The 21,673-nt window shown below is 33.0% G+C and overlaps 1 protein-coding gene across 2 annotated transcripts in view; it reads left to right on the forward strand.

The window, feature by feature from the left end:
- Traf4 (TNF receptor associated factor 4) overlaps positions 1-21,673 on the forward strand; it is an 89,157-nt gene that overhangs the window by 59,522 nt on the left and 7,962 nt on the right. The gene's annotated exons all lie outside the window — the stretch shown is intronic.

Here is a 21,673-nt window from a genome sequence, read left to right on the forward strand (position 1 = left end):
ATTGGTGACAATGTTTAACATTTTAAAAGTTCGAAATGTCACCCATCTGTCATTAAGTGTCAATGTCATTGTGACACTATTGTTGTAACTCTTCCAATTGCATCAGAATACGTTAGTTTATAGTTTTACGCTTAATTATACAAACTATCTCCATTTATTTGACACAGTAAAACTGATTTACAATTCGTTGCGAAACACAACGTAGTAAATCACCCATTGTTATAGTCCAACATAAAATAAAACCGTCTCTTTTTTGTTATTTTGTCAATTTTATAGTTACGTACTTTAAAAAACTTGAATTTAATGATTTCGTAAAAACATCTAAGTTAGCCTACATGTTTTTGCAGTGCCGCCATTTTTGTCGCGACTGTTCCCAGAAGCAAATACCTACCGACAAGTGTCTCGTTAGCCTAGTTTGTTTTTCTGAATGCATTTCGACGCCAAAATATGTTCTTTGTTACCAGGTTATTCAAAGTGTAGTCTAAAAATAACGTTTTCCTAAAAATATGAGTCATTGTGACAAGTAAGAATATTTTACAAGTCATAAAAAGCGCATAACTTCGCTCAAAGTCGTAACTTTAAATTCGCCATTTAATCATCTTAATACATTTTACTGAAGCCCATCAATGAATTACCGAGTCATTACGGCAATCTCCAGCGACAATTCGCAATAAAAAACTTTTTGTTGTTAAAACTTCCAGCAACAAGATGTCAAACTGTTGACCCTGTATTTTAAAAAATGCTCGCAATAAAATTTCATCGTAAAATAAATAATTTGATGGCTTTCTTTGCCGCCATTTTCGATTTATAGCGCGCTTTTTGACGCGTTCCAAATTTTAAATTCATTTGACAGATGTCATATTAAAAAGTGCACTTAAAAAAAGCTACACTCTCTTTGTATTTATGGTTGTACTTTGAAAACAGTAACTTTGTTAGGAAATAAAACTTTTTTAGATTAAATAGGGTCAGTACTTACATGTCTCCGTATTTGTGGAGATTCCATTAACTGGTTAATGATGAAATAATGAATTAAGCTCAATTTTGGCGAATGGAACGCGGATTGCGTCTGATTACGTACATTGTAGGAGCCGTTCGACGGGTCAGGATTATTCGCATTCCTTCTCGGTTATTATCTTTTTAATGTTTTGCAAGTGAAGTAACATCTTCAAAGCGCTAAACGAGTTTACTTATAAATAGATTTTTTTTTACAAATAATCAATTGCTTCAACCGTATTTATTTTTAAGTTATGTAATTTGAACTTAAAAGGAAAGTAGATTTGTTTGGCATTTTTTTAATAGGTTTTATTTAAGACAAAATGGTTGTAAAATAAGCAAACCAGACAATCCTGTTAACAATAACTGTAGTTTTTTGCATTTAAATTAAAAAATAACTTAGTTTGTTTAAAACTAAAACATCTCTCTTACAAAATACCCTCAAATTCTTTACCCTTATTTCCAACAATTTCGTTTTAAAGAACGTCAAATATTCACCTCGTTATAAGTAGGTCTAAAACGTTTTATATGAAGCCTGACATTTCGTAATGTCATGATGATCATTCCATACGTTTACGTCTGCGCATACGCATGCTCTACTGTTAATGGATGTCACAGCTTTCACGTGCTGTAATGGCTTTTGTGTGTGTTTTTGAGAAATATTTATTCAGAAATATACTTTTGAATGTTTGAAAATAAAATTTCAGGGTCGATACAAACAAATATTTTTTCATTGTATGCCTATGTAGATTATAATTATATATCTAGGTACATAGTTGACATAGGTAATCTATATAGGTGTTCCATGATACTATGATCTTTTGTGTGTGCAGTCATTAACATCGAGACCAAAAAACGATTTCATTATCTGTCACATCTTCATTAATTTTACACAGCAATTCAAAATGTTACCACTCTACAAAATTAATTAATTTCACCCTGAACTTTCTATTAAAGTTGCCATTATACGGTCAACTTTATTATTATTATCAGAGTGCAAGTCAAGCATATATGTTAAGTATTTTATTGTGGTAATGGCGGAACGCACATCTGCGTGTCAAATTCCATCGTGCCATGTGCAGGCTTGGGAAACGGACCGTGCATGTGCGTAGAAAAAAAAGTTATTTATGTTTATGTATTGCCGACAATATATTGCCATTTGAAGGCTTAGTTTGTATGATAAAAGTACCTTTTAGATACCAAGTCAATTAGAGCTTGTTGAATTAGATACTAGTTTGCCATTGTAATACAACCATGTATTATTTTTATATCATAGTTTATATATCAGAGAGCTTATTCTTCTGTAGGAAATCAGGAGCTGAAACCGTAAGCATAATCGTAGGTATTAAAAAAATGGGCTCGAAGAGAAATACTTAAATGTTTAAAGAAACCTTTATTTCAATGGAAATAAAATTAAAACTTAAAAGCATTTAATTCCATTTTAAAATGTTAACTGAAGTTGTCATAATAAATTTCGTTCTGAAAAATACTTACGCATTTAATATTGAAAAAGTTTTGACAGAAAAGTTTGAAGTGGCATAATATTAAGTTACCTTTACCTTTGGAATAAGTTTGATCATAAATTCTGAAGGATAAGCAGACAACTTGGAGGGAAATAATAATTTACTTCAATTTTTATATTTTTTGAAACTTTTACGGCAGTACTTACACATCTTAATAAACATTTTACTTGCGAAGGAACTACCAGCATAAAATAACGTCCTTTACATTTAATCCCTACCATCCAGGTTACGAAGTTATTCGTAATTAATACATATTGTAAATATTCTTTTAGTCTCAATATAATTAAGCAGGTACCTAATGAACTATCTGTGAGCCAAATTTTATTTAAATCGATTCAGCAGTTTTTGCGTGAAAGAGTACAAACATACACCAATCTTTACAAACTTTCGTATTTATAATATTTTAAGGAGATCAAACATTTCAAGTGGTTATATTTTTTGTAAAGCCTTCCACATAAAAGCGTGCCTTATTCAATAGTAACCATAGATAAAGGAAGTGGGTGTTTTTTGTACCGTCAGCTGTTTCTGAATACCCGGGGTGATTCGTACTAAAGCATAAATAATGGAGATTTTAATACGGGTTTTTGTACGTGTCATGTTACTGGAGTATTATTATTAGATGTAATTAGCATTTTTATATAAAAGAAAGGTATTTTTATAGAAATTATTTAAGTTCAGCTTACAATGAGGTTGATTTTTAAGACTGTCGGATACTTTCGTTTAAAGAAAATCTTGACAGTAGTGTCGGATTATTTTTCATAAAGTTAATTTATTTAAATAGTACACAATACTTAGACGTATTGTTAATCTAAACGCATGCAAAGAATGCCCAGCTACAATAAATCAGACTTAGTTTAGTATTTAGCTGAAGTACATTGAGGGAGGCCTTTGCCCAGCAGTGGACGATAAAAAAAGGTTTCAGTTAACCTTTAAATAAATACATTTTCGATGATACTATTTCCTTTTATAACTTTTAAATAAGCTCTTTCAGATCATTCATAATGATGATACAATTTCATTCAGTCAGACTCAAGCCATTCACTACTAAGATAAGCGGAGTCCGTGAGCAAAAACATGTATATCAAATATCGCGAACGGATACGAGTGTTATCCGAGCTTTCAAGATATCTCTACATATCGATATGAATCGAGTAAGGGATGCGGATGTCAAAAAAATCGAATGATAAAATTATGCTTCCGGTTTAGCAAAAATAACGGATGTTGTACAAAAGACATTTAAAAAGGGCTATATGTAAAATAAAAATGTAATAAATATTTATTTAAAGATTACTTTCTTGTTTTTATTTTTATTGCGTGACGCACAGCAGCTGCGATAAGAATTCACGCACCAATCAAAATTATGTAATTACCGAATTAATAAATACCAAAGCTAAAGTAAATTCAAATACTGCAAACTAATTAACAATTGAACACAAGCTTTATTCACATTTCTTAATAAAAGGCCATATATAATAAAATAAAATGCTAAATACTTAGTAAGGACGTGTGCACGCGTACCGACAAAGAAAAAATAATTGTACACATTCAAAATTCAAAAATTCCTACACACCACCTGCCAAAGCAGATGTTCGGATACATTAACGAAACTTCAAATTGTATGAAAATTTTGGGAGATTTCGAATGCGTACCGAACAGCTGTTGAAAGTTGCCAACAAAAAAACCTTTACCTGTATTACCGGGTATAATGGGACCCGATCAGCTGATGCCGACATATGGTTATTTTTTTTACATATCCGAATTTATTGGGACAGTTGGTTATTCGACACACGACTCTCGTCAAGATTTTTATGTTTTGTTTTTATCTGTTATTTAGTAGTTAATCGAAAAAGTTATGGGCAGATAATTGCTACCTTTTTTTTATCAACAGCATCATAATAATCAATTCAAAATAACATTGACAGCCATTACTAGTCATTTGTTTTTAAAATAATCACGCATATACGCAATTCGAATTTCAAACCCATCTTTTTTTAAACACAGACTTTTTATAAACAGCCTAATATTGACACAAAGGAGGTCACTTCTTAAAGGTTTATTTATAACGTATCAAACAAAGGGCCCTTTGGAGGCCGTCTGGTTTGCATCTAGTGCCCTAATGTTTATTGCTACATGTCCATTGGGAGTAGTTTTACTTCCCCACACACACTCTTTGATAGATCCTTTTGATACTCTACAGTTCTGTTTTATTTAGTAGTTCCCCCATGATTTGTTTAAATGGAATTAGAACTGAATGTTATTGAACAAATTAGAATAATTGTTGACTATTACGGCCGCATTTCTGTGCTTTAAAAATAACCCAATAAAAATAGTGTTTACCGAGTCTATAAAGAATTCATTAAGTGAGCGATGAGAGTACTCGAAAATTTAATAAAGAAAAGTTTCATAAGAAGACGTGCTAATTGGTATCATATTCAAATTAGAAAGCTGTAATAATCATACGAAATGATATGAAAATTTATCTTATTAACATCAGTCACAAAGGATTAATAAGCCCGCGTTTGAGCTGCCAATCATTCAATTATTAAAAAAGTAACAACCTAATCATGAGCGGTCATTACCAACCTTATAACAATTAATAAAAAAATAACGTCGAGTTTCGAACATTTTAAAATGGAACGCATCAATTACAGGTTGTCAGTGTTGCTATAATTGTGATTATATATTCCTGATGGATGGATTTAAAGAACCTTTTTTGATTAAAGGGTTACATTCTTAAATTAGTATTTGAGCAATCGTAAATTTAGTTTTTTGTGTGAATACTGCAACGGGTTAAATAGTTTAAAGATTCTTTATGATTTCTATTATTACTCAATGGCTGATTTTAACGTTAGACCCTTCCCTCTTACCGCCGATAATATGAGGCTCTTTTCTCCATATTGGTGCGTCAGGAAGTATACTGTTTATTATAAAAATCCCTATAAGTCCGTTCCGGTAGAAGCCTTACCGACGTTTCAAAAACACATGTTGTTATTTTTCATTAGCATCAAACACACCCTCTTTAAATAATTAACACAAATTAGCCTATCAAATGTAATCTAAAATCTTAATTATTTCGACATCACGGAAGTATTTCATTCAGTTTGTTTATCAGACGATATTAGGGTTGCATGTCTAAAATACTTACGAGTGTTTTAAGTAAATGAGAACTGGTGTAGTACTTTTTTTTTGTAAATGGCGGCAGTAAATTTTGATTAGGTGGTTTTTATGATAAGTGCTTCCTTTACGAGGCTCGGCTTATTGTAAATAAATGTCTATGAGGTGAAGTTATTAATATCGCTGCCTATATTCGTGATATTTTATCAATTAATCTAGTTTTTTCTAACTTTGATGGGTTAAGGATTTCCGCAAATCTTTAGGATATAAAAGATTTTTATAAAGATCATGTTTTATGTAGTGTTTTAACACTAATGGTCAAGGAACTCGTACAAAGCCTCTGTAATTAGTAAAATTGACACTCAATTGACCGGATGTGCGGCCATATTTAAACTCTGATCGCGATCCCAATAATCCAACCGCACTTGATTTCCGGTGGCCTTCGACCCTTACGCAATCAATTGTAGGATTTACTCCTCGCAGATAAAGTTTGAATTCGACTGAAGTTTTTCAAGACGTTGACAGGCTTGAATATGTAGTACTTTATTCCGTGGGAGAATTTTTGAACCGTAACTTTTCTGAACAAACGCTAAATCGGATTCTTGACAAAATTCTATAGAATCGTTAGTTTATATGTCCTAATTTAGTTAATGTTTGGATAATTGGACCATTTAGGAGTAATTTTCTTAAGTGATTTTATGGGTGAGCGGACAAGAATGTGTGTTTAACGGTTGCATACTTAATTTAAGATTCCTTCTTGAAATTATGGAATTCAAACGAAAACTTGTCTACTTAGTTGCTTGTTAATAAAACCGGCGAGACGGTACTTCCGGTTCGGCAAAAGTCTTATAAAGAAGAGGCATTAAGCACCGTTAAAACGACTTTGATATGTTAAAACTTGGATAAGATTCATTCATATTTTATTCAAAACCTTCCTTAAGTTCTTATAGATCTTTATTTACTCATATCCAGTTTTTACTTAGTCCGAAATACAAAAGTCTATATTCGTATTAGTCACGACAAAAATCAGGTTGTGTGAGATTGCACGGCCGATGGGAGTTTAGTCATCGTTTTGTAATGCGCACACGCACCTCGACTCTTAATTTATTAGACCTATATGGTTGTTCGGAGTCGAATCCGAAATTCTCTGCGAATCGGTTCGTCTTTATCGTATGAGTTTCAATGTCTCGCCGAATGCAAATCGCGTGTTATTGAACTTTGTGTGAAGAATATCTGATTACTATGTTCGTGTTTGATTTGGGAGATTATTATTCGTTTAGTATTAGTAACTATTTCTTTAAACGTCTGTTTTTGTATAGTTTGTCACATTGTAGTTTTAATGTCAGCCTTGACGAGGTGCTAACTCAATTCATTTGACAACCATCAATATTTGAAAGTTCGCATCTAAAATCCAACCTTCAACTGTATACGACTCAACTTTTATATGAATTCTACAGTAATAATGTCCGTAAAAAATCGCTACCTCCTCCCGATAAGAGGACCGTATCGAAAACAGACTGGTTCTATAAAAAACAACTATTCTTTCGTCTCCACTCTTGTAATTACATCCGCCATTTTTTGCAAGCTGTCGCATTTAACAACCTTTTATTCATGTTGAATACATCAAAATATCAAAATTAAATTATAGCCTGCATATTTTAAATCGTCCAAATTTTTAGCAAATGGCAACCCAGGATAATCGCTTCGATTAAATACTTTTTTATTGTTTCGAACGTTCCCACGGATGGTGCACGCGAACGCGACTTAATATTTTGTTTTTTTTTTTCGACGCATCCGCGCCTCGGGCCCTGCTCTTGAAGAAGCCAAACTGCTTTCATTTGAATCTCGTTTGATTGTCGGTTATAGCATCACACACTATCATTAGTGTATATTAACTGTGGTTTTGGTGCGTAAGCGCATTTTGACGTGTGTAAGTAGCGTGATTTATTACTATGTGCATTTGTCTTTTCAAATTGAAGTTTTATTTAATCTGTACAACTTTTTCCCGCCTCGTTTTTGTTTCAAAGTTGTCATTATGTTGACAGTTGTTTTTTTTTATTGCACTAGTACGTTATAATCTCCAGCCAGGCTTTTTTGTCGTCTTGATATCACAGTACTGCATGATTACTAACACCGTAGCTGTATTTTGCAAGCCTACTTTTCAAACCGGTTTGGACGATGATCCGTGTGTTTCTGCTGTCGATTTATACAATATTTCTCACAATATAATAAGTGCTTAATTTGCATTATAAATTATACTAACTTTAGTATCAAAATATTGTTATTTTTATATTTTAGCACTTAAAAAAAGCAGCGGCGAACTTCAGAAATATGCTAATAGGTTGCACACAAAACACAACCAGTTTAAAATCACAGTGGATCAGACCGTAATCGAATTGATTCTAGAATACTCATATCACGGCCTTAATCATTGTAATTGTACCACTCAGTACCACATTAACGTTGTCAAATAAATGTCATCATATGACAATCAATCGTGGCATTTTTTCTCCTATGTCAACGACATGACAACGGACAAAAAAATCCTAAATAGCCTCTCTAAGCATATATTCTGTTGATTGGTGCCCATATATAGATGGGCAGGTGTTTTAAAAAATCGCGTAGGCTGCTATAGGTGTGGTAACCTTATAAACAAATTTGCAGTTACCATTCGAACAACGACTAGTGTGCAGTGTAGACTTATGTTTATTTAAAAAAAAACTATAATGAGTTATGTAGAGTTTCTCTATGATTTACTAGAGGTGAGTGTTATTTTGTTTTTTTTTTCAAAGTGTGTCGTTAAACTGTTATAATATAATACTTATGAATAAGTTTTTTTGTGTTAATAGAACTTTAAAGTTCATTCACTTTGTTGTGTTGATGACAGATAGAAAATACTTAGTTCATTTATATACTACCTATAATAGCATTGACTCTTTCATAATAACTAACAGGGTACATAAAAATATACTTATTGGATACATTATACACAAAATCATGCCTTTATGAAGGTAGGCATAAAAATAAAAAAAAAAACGAAATTCAATACCTAACTTCTGCCTACCTGTCTAAATGGACGCAAATATTTTAAAAAGTACCCTCAAAGTCACCTTAAATCTAGTATTCTAGACTCACTTTACACCATAAAATTAACATTTAACCATAAACCTCTTAAACATAACCTAAAAAACAAAGCAGGTGTCTCCGTAGCGCAGTCGTTACGTGTTTCCTAGAAGACATTGCACGTAATGTCGTAATGCCAGAGAAATTATCTCACAGAGAAAGATCATTACTTTATAATATATCACGGTTTAATGATATTGTCTATCAATGAACCAAGTGTAGGTAGTTAGAAAATAGACTTTTGAATGTAACGGTTTTTTTTGTGGAGAGTGTTTGATGCTTTTATTTAATAACAAATCTGTACTTGGTTGCTGTACATTTTGATATAGTGTTTATGGAATAAAAATAGTTGATTTTGATATTACATCTATACTAATATTATAAAGCTGAAGAGTTTGTTTGTTTGAACACGCTAATCTCAGAAACTACTGGTCTGATTTGAAAAATTCTTTCAGTGTTAGATAGTCCATTTATCGAGGAAGGTTATAGGTTATATATCATCACGCTACTACCAATAGGAAAAGAGTACCAGTGAAAAATGTTACAATGACGGGGAAAATTTTAACCCATTCCCTCTTATATGACGCAAGCGAAGTTGCGCGGGTCAGCTAGTTAACAATAATATAGTTGTTTATTAACTTCAGAATTCAGATATTATTGGTCTCATATTCATGGAGTTTTCTTATTTATGTTGTTAAGCTAAATAGACCAAATTAACCGAAAAGTTAACAAGGTATGTGATATTTATCGTTCTGGTCCCTGCGATTCTTTTGGATGTGATGTTGAAATTATAAAGTTTATAATTTTTTGTTTGCGTCGTGTAATCATAGACAACTTAGCAACCTACATAACATATTTCTCAAGTACGAACAAGTCATAACAGGCTGTATTATATTTAAGGTCATGGATTCCTAGCTCTTCATTCTTGTCTCTGGTTCTCGGTAACCATAGACAAACGTGTCGAGACATGTTCATAACGGCACGCCTGACCAGAATGGTTAATGAGCTGAATACTTGCCACTTCCTTAAGTAGATTTCATTTCATTAATTTTACAACAAAATAATGTTTTCATTAAAATCTGATAATGGTGTTTTAAATAACATAAACTATAAAACACGGCGCATTTCATATTTTATTCTTACAAAGAACTTTCGCATTATACATAAAAAAATATGATTTTCTAACTTAGCTCGTAAGCTTAATTACTTCATTTTATTAAAAGCCGATTAAACAAAATATCATTAAATCGTTAAAATCCGTAAAACTCATGTTTTAACTGTCCTACTACAGTCTTGCACAATTTCACAAATGTCAAACGTTCAACATCATCTACGTAAAATCAGGTACATTGGGCAATGTGATCAAATACTAGGTAATCTGGAAATCTGACGAGGAATGCTGTACTGGCAGGACTAGATACTGCGTAAAGTGCGTAATACAGTTTATTTAAATGGACGACATGTCGATGCGGAAAATGATGGCAGGCTTAGATTTGTTTAGAAGGAATGGTGTTCTAAACTTTTATTGACTGTATAAGTTATTGCAATTAACTTAACTGAAATTAAAACTATTGTTAGTACCTACGTCCCGGAGTAACAAAAAAAATATCGCTTAAATATTATTGCCAGCCTTTTTTAATGTTGGTGTATTGTTTGTTACCATAATGTAACAGAAGCTAGCCCAAATAGGTCGAGGATAAATTGCCATTTATTTACAAAATTTCTTTCTAGTAACTATTTATCTATATCAAGCGAATAATAGGAGTAGGGTCTTAATTCGTTTGTCCTTTAAACAGCCCAAATTCTTGCCCAATTCAAACCACAGATAAATTCCTACAATCCACTACACTGTCAAGTTAAATAACAGAATTACTCTCAAGTAATTTATGTTAGATTCACACAGTTTTTATGCAACGGTATTGTTGTGTTATCTCGTCTCAATGTGAGATCTTTGTTATCTGCGAGTACGATTTGTAAAAGTCTACTGTAAATTGTTTGACTGTTTGTCTAACAAAGTATTGCGTAGTTATTTTGGTACATTTTGGCTTTGTTTCTAACTTAATATTTTCTCTTCTCTCAATTGAAATTACTTTCCTTTCATGTCAGTAAAATTTTTCCTATCTTGGTCACTATAACATTAAATAAGTACTGACTACAATTTGGGTTGGAAAAGATGCGAGATATGCATTGGAAATATATTTATTATGGACCTACACTATAACTCTCTTAAATAAAAAGCGTCTTAGATTTTTTCCAGGGTAGATTGTCCTTCTACAAAACTCCCATTTCTAAATAAATTTTTAACTTATTCACTCGCTCTAACTCACTCACGTTTTTTGTTTAAATTAATCGAGTTATGATTTCAACACACAAACTTGCAATTCAGAATTGACATATAAACTAACCACCTAATAACCAATTCCAACAATACCAATCCAAAACATCTGTTTTTAAACCATTTAAACCTAAACTCATAAATTCCTGGAAACAGTAATGAGTAATTGACCAAACATAATTCCCACAGTCTTATCTGTGGATCGGAATGTCACATTACATAATGTCTTTGTTGACGTACCACTGGCGTAGATAAACATGGTTAGTACTTAATGTTCCTGTTTAGTAAGAATAAAGGGGTATTTAGGTATCTGTACCATCTTAAGTGTAGTTAGATATTGTTTAGAGAGTACATCTTGAGATAACTTGTGGTAAATTAAATAGAGTTTCTCTTTTTCTATTTTCCTTCTTTGTATGGTTTTGAAAATCTGTATTTTTACAGTAACACTAATTTGACAGAAATGCATAGTAACATGAATATCAAGAGAACCATAAAAGTCAATTTAAATAAGACTTATGAAATAACTACCCTATTTCTAAAGTGTCCAACATGTTAGCATTCATCGCGTTAACACTAAAAGCCACGGTATTTTAGAACTAGGAAAGCTATCACTATTATACCCATATGCTATGTTATAGCCAGCATTTTGCCGAAGTGTATCCAATCAAAATTGGGTCCCCGAATTGTCATCATCTTATTTACTTCTGCACATCTTATTCTAGTACGAAAACAGGTTTATTAATTTAATATTTTTACTAAAACAAGCCTATTTCTACAACTACGTTTATTTCATCAGAATTCTATGTCAGCAGCCTTTAAAATATTTTAAATACCTATCACGTAGAGCGTCGTACAGAGGCTCGCCTATATTTTGCACAATTATTTCCAATATATTATACACTTATAAATAATGCTTACGCAAGCCAGTGCAATGTACAACTTTGTTTAGCTTAGCATTTAATTTTGAAGCCTGAGTCTATTAGAAATGTAGACAAGTAGTATTTTTTAATAAAATGTACCTAGTAAGGGTTTTAAAACTTGAATTTAAATGTGATTTTACGCTTGTAGTAATAGGTATATCCTTATTTTAGCTTACTTATAAATATGACAGTATATTCGACATTATATCTTCTTCCACGTTTTAACGGGTGAACCGATATGTATGGAATTAGGTAGAGTGATAGATTACATTTCGGAGAAGAGACAGGAAAACAGGTGTAAAAAAATCTGCTTGAACTTTATTTTAACCCATAACTGTCCCACTGCTGGGCAAGGGTCTCCTTGTAGACGAGGGAGGGGTTAATATAAAATTAATAAAAAAAATGAAAATCAATTCTTCTGCAAGTAAATATTAAAAGGCAGTAAATAAAATCCATATCAAAGCACTCAATAAACCTTTGGCGCCAATATGATAATCTCAATTACGGTGAAGCGCGCGCGCATCCGATAACGTCGTCACTTCCGCCGGCGGAGGCTGCGATATCCGGTCAATAAACCCGCCATCTTGATTTATTGTGCTGTTATTATCATTCGTTTTACTGCTGCGATTGTTGTTATTGCTTATCATTGTTTTAAATGTATGTTATATACAAAGTGCATAAGTCAAATGTAGAGTTACCTTGAAAAAGCGTTTTCTTGTTCAAGATATGTATTTAGAAGTATAAATATAAGTATGTTTACCGGTTATTTAGTTAGCATAGTAAAAGTTCTGCTTAGTTTGGAATCAAATAATGAACGTTTGTGAGTTATTTATTTAGATAAGTTATCTTATATTATCATTTCCTACCATAATGAGGAATCAAAGGAAAAAAATCCATTGTAATTTTGGGTTAATTTAGCCAAGTTCCATGTACAAAAAAAATACACTGCACAAAATACTACCATATATAAAAAGCAGTTTACCTACTTACTACCTAACTGCTTTATATTATCTCGAAATTTTCTAAACCAGTCATAAACCGAAGCTTTGAAACTTAAACAGCGATTAGTTCAAGTAAGAATGCGATTGTTTTTCCGATGATTCATTTTCGTGAGTCCATTCACTAGTTTAGTCACCGTGCGTCGCTTATTCATTCACCTTATCATAATTCTATTGAGGCCGTGACCGCGCACTTTTTGCGAGCTTTATTACTTACCTAGTAGTTTGTTGTAAAACGGTTCGTACGTTTTGACCTTATAGTGTATGAAGTCGTTAGACTGAAGTGTTTTAGTTTAGAAGGTAGGTATGTTATTCTTTATTGCTATGGTTATGATCTAGGAAGTTTTGATTGAAAATCTGTAAATGACTGTCGGATTTAAAATTTTATTATTACTACCTTTTTCTTATACCTAATTAGTACTCTCTGTAAAAACATCTTATTTTAGATGAAAGAATTATAGGATTGCTCTATCTAGTGCATTCCCCTAGATTCTGCAAATAATCTCAATTTGTTTTCTTTTTTAACCAACTTTGAAAATTTGAATAAAACTACAAACAACGGTCGTATGTCTCTTAACATTCTCCACCTTACACGAAATTACTATCTGTCCAGAAGCAATTATTCATGTTTATTACAAAAATCTCTTTACCACTAATGAATCAGGGTACATCACTCAAATACCCAAGTAATATTTAGAAACCAACCATAAAAATATTCTCGTTAAATATTTCAAATGAGTTATCCGCGCCATAACTGAAGCATTAAGTCTTTTAACGCGTTCTATTACCAGATTACACCGCGATACGTCATCGCCGCCATCTTTGTATACACCTCTCTTTCTAACGTAGGGCGAAAGAAGGAGATGACGATAGTTTTGAGTGTAAGAATGACTTTAAAGAGTCTATTTACGTGTGCCTACTTATAGTTTAGCAATTAAGATGTGTTGGTTGCGTTCTTGTACACTTTATTTGGAAGAAAATTGGGAATTTAGAGGATTTTATTGTTTCAAATCATTGTCGCACCTTATAAAGAAAGTTTTATTGTTTGCTGCGAATGGAAGCGTTTTAATAGATACTTTCGGTTCAGAATAAAAATGCATGTAAGGGCTTCCAGCCTGACATGATGTTTTATTCCTATAATGGCGTTTATTTCTTCACGGTAAATATCAAATTCTTTGAAGAAATGTTAAATTAAGACTCAATTATTAACCATTGCATTGACTCAAAGTAATCTCGACATATTTATTCACCTCTCAACAAACCTATCTTCAAAATTTTATTCCGACAAATTGTCTTAAGATTAGTGAACATTTTGGCGAGAGCTGAAACTAGTAAATATTGTTTTAAATAAGATTATAGGTTTTTTCATATTATCAGCTGTATTATCCACGTCTATCTAGTGTGGACAGTAATCCTATTGGGGCTTCAATTAGGTCAAGGCATGTCTCGTTTAAATGACGCTGTAACAAACATTTTTATCTCGCCCTACTTAGTACGAGATAAATGTAGGATCATTGCCCTTTGAGTAATGAAGGGAATTGGGAAAAGTTATGAACATTATAATAGAGGTATAGTGTGTTAGGCTAATCGCTGGGTAAGATGACAATGTTTCTTTGCAAATTTTGGTAACTTATCCAAAAATGAACTTAACTCGAAAAACTACTGTTTTTTTTTCAAGTCTATATTATAGTCTGTCTACTTGTATTTTAAATGTATACAGAGCATGTACTGCATAACATCATGCAAACAAAGAGGAATCTCGTCACTGCTCGGTATCAAAAATATACATTCGTAGATGGCCCGACCAATTAAAATTAGGTTATACACAAACGTCCCTATAAAATACGATTCTAAAATAAAATTCGTTTACATTGAAGACTAACAAAATACATTGCCTAAAAGAACCTGAGACTTCGAAGACTGTCATCATCATAGCATCAACCATAGCAACTAACACATGTCTTCAAATTCTAAGGCCAGCAATTCTGCAACGTGAATGGCAATAACCCTGTCTATCTCTCAGTCCTTAACTACGACTTCCGGCTATCGATCAATCTGCTTTCCAGACGCGTCCTTTAAACCATTATCCAATTGAGTCAAACGGTTAGTGGACGGAGTTCAATTGGCGGGTCACACTTGCGGTCTGGAACATGATGGGTTTTTCTTTTTGTTTGTTCTTTGTTGGAACAATTTGTTAGTTAGTTGGTGGTAGAAGGGGTTCTTTTACTGAAGAGACATTAACTGTCTTGTCTTTAGTGTCTAGTTTATTTTTTCTATAATGTCAAAGTTAACGAAATTGTGTTCCTCAAGTTTTGGTAAGGCATTTGGTGGTAACTTTTTGCGATAAGTATCCCTACAAGAATCGTTTTTGTCTACAAATAATTATTTTGTAATGGAGTAATGGAAGGGTAGAAACACACCATTGTGTGGTACTTATAAATTCAGTTTTGTTAACAAGGCTACTAAGATCCTTAGACACATTAGTTAAAAAGAACTCAAGTCAAGTGTTTATATGATTTTAGCTTAACACAAAATACGTCAAAATGCTGTCCAAATCCTCCAATCAGAGTCAATCAAATTGATTACGCAATACAAATGAGTCCATTACAAAAGCTATCGTGAATCGTCTGCGCGCGCCTGACACTACCGACCTCTGCCGCTTCCGGTCTGACTGTGATTTATAGCCTGTTTCTGGAATCATACTGGCTGATAAGTACTAGATAATTATATTTTTTTCGGTTCCTAGTAACTGTTTTGTAATGAGATCGTCTTCCCGAATAAAAAACATTTTGTGTAAATATTTGTAGGTACTAAGAGTATTATTTGAGATCTCAGAGTTTCAAATGAAAATATCTATTAGTTAAGTTACTTTAGTTCAGTGGTTCCCAACCAGTGGTCCGTTGAAGCCAAAATATGGTCCGCGAAAGACTATAAAAATTAAAAATTTTCAGGACGATTATTACACTTTATTTTTAATATTATTTTTAATATAAGTACTTATATAGTGGTCCCTGCTAACCAGAAAATATAAAAGTGGTCCCGGACTAAGAAAAGGTTGGGAGCCCCTGCTTTAGTTGGATTTGCTAAATACTTGTTTGTGACATTTTTTAGGCTCTTAAACTTACCTCACATCGCTTGCACAAAATGCGAAACTTTTCACTACTAAATATGAAACTATTTGATCGAGATTAGATTTATCATTAGAGTATCTTAGAAAGTACCCTTTTTACTTTCTACCTGCTTCCTAATGGGTTTAAGGCGTAATCTTTTACACAACAGTTACAAGCATTGTTTATTGCTTTGTACTTAAACAGAGTTCACACACCGTATCACTTTCAACATTACCATATTTTTAATAGCTCTTTCATAACCGATAAAGCTATCAGTCTAGGTTTTCTAATAAAATATCTAGTATTTATCTCAAAATGGATCTTTTATCGTCAGTTACGTATGTTTTAACGGTGGCTACGTCATCGTACGTGTCAAAATGATAGTTCGTATGCGCACGCGCGTCGTGCGGTTTCTTCAGGAATTTGTCGCTTCGCAGCGGTCAGTGGATGTCGTTTTAAGTATGTTACTCGCTAGTTTGCTTAATGGGAAAATGGTTTACGTGTTTGTGGTCGACTAGCTGGACTTGTGATAGATTTTTGCACCTTACTGAGGTTAAAGTCCTATAAGTATGGTTGCAAATGAAACAGCACACATTATCACATTACGCAGGAAACGTTAAACTTTGTTGCCCATATAAAAGAACAATTCTTTGATCAGTGATGACAATTGTTTGAAGGAAATTAGCAATGCGGATAGTTTTTGAACAAACGCAATAATAACAATCAACACTTAGCCAATAGCCAGTATGAAGTACGAATTAAAGGCTTAATCATGCTCTCGTTCTGGGAGGAGACTCGTGTCCAGTGGTTTATTGATAGGTAAAATTATGCCTAAACTACCCGAAAGACGCCTATAGAGAGGTCTTCTTTCCACTTACCAAACAAGAAACTCGTTACAAATCTTATCTTTGTATCAGTTGCGTGTAGGAAGAGTTGGGAGGCACTATGAAACAATGCTGCGTAATTGTATTGTTACCACTTTTATACATAACGATGTTTATCTCAAAAATGCGTGCATTCTGTGCTTGTTACAAATTATTTTGCCTTACCGTTATGGTGGATACCGTTGATTGTTATAATTTTTATATTTACATACTAGATTCATTTTTACGTGGTCTTGATGTTACAATGTGTAAATTTTGGAACTTCTAAAAGAGATTAATCAATACAATTTCGATGAAAAATAAACTGGAACGTAACTTTAAATGGGTATATTTTCATGATTTTTACAAACGTAGGTACCTATTTACCCAGGATGAGTAGCCGCGTCTTTTGTGATATTATTTGGGAAATTGGTACCAATCGCATCCTCCATAAGCTACTTTTGGTCCATAATTGAAGTTTTCGTGATTTCATCTCTTGCCTTTCAAAATATTTACAAACTTTTTCTTTCACCCACGTTGACCCACGAAGTTTGTAGATCGTTTCTTTTAATCATTCAATCTTACTACCTGTGTGGGAGTCGTATTAATAAAGTTCATTCATTGATAAACAAACGTATGCCATCAATGGAAAGACTCGATCAATCATAGGACTAATGCATCATTTGTTATTGTTTACGAAACGTCACTATCGTCTTATATAATCTGTGCATTGATTAAACGCCATCTTGGATTAACTGTCAGATGCATTAACGGCTTGGTTTTTAAAAATGGATTCACACAAATCATGTGTGGAATTTAAATTGATTTTACAGACATTTGCTTGATCTTTTTTGAAGACGTTATTTTAACTAGAATTATAAAACGTAAACATCTAAGCTACAGTCTTATACAAAGTGAAGTTAGTTAAATAATAATAAGCCTGATAATTATGGATGATTGCAATGAATTACATTATTTCTCAGCATTTTAATGTAGTTTGAAAGCTGCTAGAAAGATTTAAGATCCTTAAAATATGTTTCATTTCACTCATTATATCTTATTAGTTGTTCGTATTCTGATCAAAGCCATATCGATGTAAAACAATGTTTTCTCCTAAGTAGTTGTTTGTAAATAGACCACTTCGTTAGAAGTAAGAACGCTATATCAATTAGGTTGTCTGTCATCGGCTCGCGTCTCGGGTTGCTTCGTTCTAAAACGTAGCACGTTTCGGCTGCATTAATTCATAGTTTGTTTGTTTAGATGTTAAAATTAATTGTGAAATACGAGAGGTGGAACTTTTCGAGCGCTTTTGAAAACAAAATTCGATTGTTTTTGCCCTTTTTCCTAGAACGGTAGAACAACATTATAGCAAGGGTGTAAGGGCTGTCAACGTGAGACTGGGATCTCGGAAACTTCACTTTTTTCTACCTTAAGGTTATTTGCTACAAATGGTAATTTTAACATTTTTGATTGGTTTGCTTGTTTTATTAAAAGAGGCAAATACCTAGTAATTTTTATTTGATCGCTTTTTGACATTTGTTTCTTCGTCTAAGAACTAGTTATACAATCTGTCAATCGTACTTCAAATTGAATTACACACTTATTTAAACAAAACCTCATACAAACAAGCTTTACAATAGCGACAAAAATCACACATTACCTAACATAATTATACGTCATTACATATTCCACGGTAATGTTCCGCTAGCGGGCATCGAACTCGCTTCCGCTGCGAGCCACCGTTGATACCCATCGTTTCTTATTATTTACATTTTATAAGTACCCACTGTTTTAATAGAATTACAAGTTATACAATGTTTTCTCGGTTTATTTATAGATACGCTTTTTTGTTACTCACAGGCCGTTTACCCAGTTTTTATGCTATTAGCTCAAAAGTTTGAACATTAAAGACTAACCGACGATTTTAAACAAAATTGATTAATGATTTCAAACTTAATTTGACGTGCATAATTTAGTTTTACGGCTATATCGTACAAAAGCAAACATAGTCACGAAGGCCAAATTAATTTTTCATTTCAAACTTAAGTTGGATAAAGTTGTCCAAGTTTTATTGCTGCTAAGTTTGTCTAAACACGCGATGCGGGTGAGGGCTGAGAATAAACGAATAAACTCCACTGTTTACAAGTAGTTTCGAAGGTCCCCCTTCAACTATACTACAAATTCGTTTACTACGGATACACTTGAAAATAATCCCTAGATATATTTTCGGTGTTTTGTTTACATTCCCACGTCAGCGCGTGTCGATAGCTTAACGCACACAACATTATATTTACTGATAAATATTTAAAAGACCGCAGAAAATCAACCTTATTTTTAAAGTGCTAAGGTAGAAGATAATCTTTTGAGGAAATGTTTAAGTTTGTACACACATCGCCGTCAGTTGTCAATCAACTCGCGGCGTTACTTGATGAAAGCAGAAGTGGGGAAACGTCAAAGAAGTTGTACAAAGAAATACCCATAATAACTATGGAATAAGAAAAAAACATGTACTGAACTGAACCACTCCACCCGCCATTTTCTAAATTAGAACACAAACTGACAGTTAAGTTCGCGCCATAATTTATATGGTACGTTCCGTTTTAAACGAATATGGGCGCGTTCGAACGAAAAGTTTTTCTTTTTAAAGATTCAAAAATATATTTTTGGAGGGACATATTTTATGTGGAAGAGTTTACATTTTGGAAATTGAGATATTCGTCATTGTCAATAGTGACTAATTTGAGTTTGTTTCTATTTTTGTTTTACCTTTGATGGGTACATACATACAAGGGTTAAAAATGTGTTGTACATGATTTTTTACGTGTAAAAAAGCCTGTAACAGTAGGAATGGTGTTAACAATCATTCCAAATGGGAGTCGTAACAAATTAGAGTCGTCGACTTGTCGCCCGCTCACCGAGCGGACACGGTCGTCAAATGAATTGTCACATGCAATTGTTTTGACTAAAATAACATTCGCCAGTTTACAACGTGTCGTCTTTTCGCTAAATACTCTTCGTTAGTAAACGAGGTGTATTTGTGGAATGAAATATCGTTGCAAGCGTTTACCAATCTCTAAGTTTTTGAACAAACTACCTTAAAATACATGAAAATATTGGGATCAAAAGAACTAATTTAGCATTTAAGCACTTTGACAATAAATTCTCCCGTTATGTCAGTATTTAAAATCATAATTTGCATATTATTTTTTTTGTTCGATGAAGTCAAGTTAATATAACTGCAAGACTGCACCTATCTTTGAGATATCAAAACGTAAATTTTAATACCACAAGGTAACTGATAGAAGTCTATCAGCGTGGGTGAGTGATCTGATGCAACCCCGTGTAGGCGGCCTTACCTTGTAATTAGATAACGCTTTTAATCCATATAAGATATGAAGCCTTGTTCCGCTTGAAGAGTGCTTCGTGAGAAATAAAAGACGTGCTGAGATTGACAAGCAGTAACGGCTACTGTATTTTAAATAGCAGATTCCAGTTTTTGTTAGTCATGATTCTAATACAAGGAAATGTTGAGGTAAAATTTTAAGTTTATACAATACCACTTTATCTGCGTACTGGTCGTGATAACATAGGTATTTGACGTCGGTTTACTAATAGGTGCTATGAAACTAGACGTTCCAAATTTTTTACTTTTATTTTGGTTATGTTTTCCAACTAAAGAAAATTTATGGAGAACTTCCATCTACGAATATGAAAAGTTACCAAATAGAAAACCTCAGCTATTTTTATTTCCCAAAGCCACACATGATGAAAAATAAATTTCATATTTTATTCTTAAACACTTCTTAGTGTTTTTATATTAGTTATGTATCATTTATTTTTACGAGCGACCGCCCTTGAGGTGCGTGTAAATTTCATTAATTATAAAACCTATTAAATTGTTTTAATAAAACATTTGAGTGTAGGTGGCAAAGGTCTCATTGCCTATTATGGCCCCTTGTTATCTCTATTTATTTCGTAAGTCTTTTGACGGCAAACATTTGCATGCATTATGTCAAATAACTGATTAATTACACACTAAATTATACGCTAATTGTATTTATAAACCGAATAAAAAATTAAGGAAGTATAAATCTTATTGTGTACTTAATAATCCAAAGCAATAACCAAACGCTGTTTGACAGTTATTTTCAAAATAACAACATTTATTTTAGTCAAATGAATGAAATATGCAGCAGTAATGTTATACGAATATGTTACATATATTATCTAGCTGTCTAATGTCACCTCGCACCGTGATATTTTACAAATGGCAGCGTAACATCCTCATTTTCTAGCTATCCTTTTGCTGCACAAGCTTCCGCGCCAAAACGTCACAACCGCCGCGTCACTTCGGCAACCTGTTACGTTTCGATCCTGCTATATTTACGATACAACGAGTTCTATAATTGAGCGATGCGGGAGAACTGAACACATCGCGGTCCATCTTTTTAGAATACGACACAAATAACATTCTATATTTGTAAATTTATACGCCACCAGCTTCGAGAGCACCAAGTCCTCTCTGACATTTGACACGAATCTCACCCTTATCGCAATAAGTTAAAGCTCATAGTTAAGTGAGTGAAAACCATAGGATAAGGTACTTCGTTTTACTTGAATAGAATATGCTAAGGTGGTACGTTACGCAGCAGCCATGCCGATGACCACATGCATCAATGTTTGTAAATAGAAAC

This window comes from Anticarsia gemmatalis, chromosome 4, assembly GCF_050436995.1.
Source record: "Anticarsia gemmatalis isolate Benzon Research Colony breed Stoneville strain chromosome 4, ilAntGemm2 primary, whole genome shotgun sequence".
Taxonomy (NCBI): Eukaryota; Metazoa; Arthropoda; class Insecta; order Lepidoptera; family Erebidae; genus Anticarsia; species Anticarsia gemmatalis.